Below are 301 nucleotides of genomic sequence, written 5' to 3'. Positions count from 1 at the left end.
AATATGACTCTGTGTGTATATATGTGCACAATACATACTGCATAATACTGATGGGGATGATGAGGACAGCAAAACAGGTGATTGCAATGCAACCACTGCAATAAACAATAAGGAAAAAGCCCACATCCCTTTAAGAGATTTAGAAATAAAAATCGCCCGTCAGGTCAGAGACATCAGAATAAAAGCATCTCTATACGGCACTTCAGTCATGTCAGAATAACATGATAAACTGACACTCACTTGCACAAGTTGCCTGGTCGAGGTGCTCAATAATGCAAGGGATTTGGGGCGTGCGGGCGGC

Source organism: Penaeus monodon, chromosome 23, assembly GCF_015228065.2.
Source record: "Penaeus monodon isolate SGIC_2016 chromosome 23, NSTDA_Pmon_1, whole genome shotgun sequence".
NCBI lineage: Eukaryota > Metazoa > Arthropoda > Malacostraca > Decapoda > Penaeidae > Penaeus > Penaeus monodon.
This window is presented reverse-complemented; position numbering follows the sequence as displayed.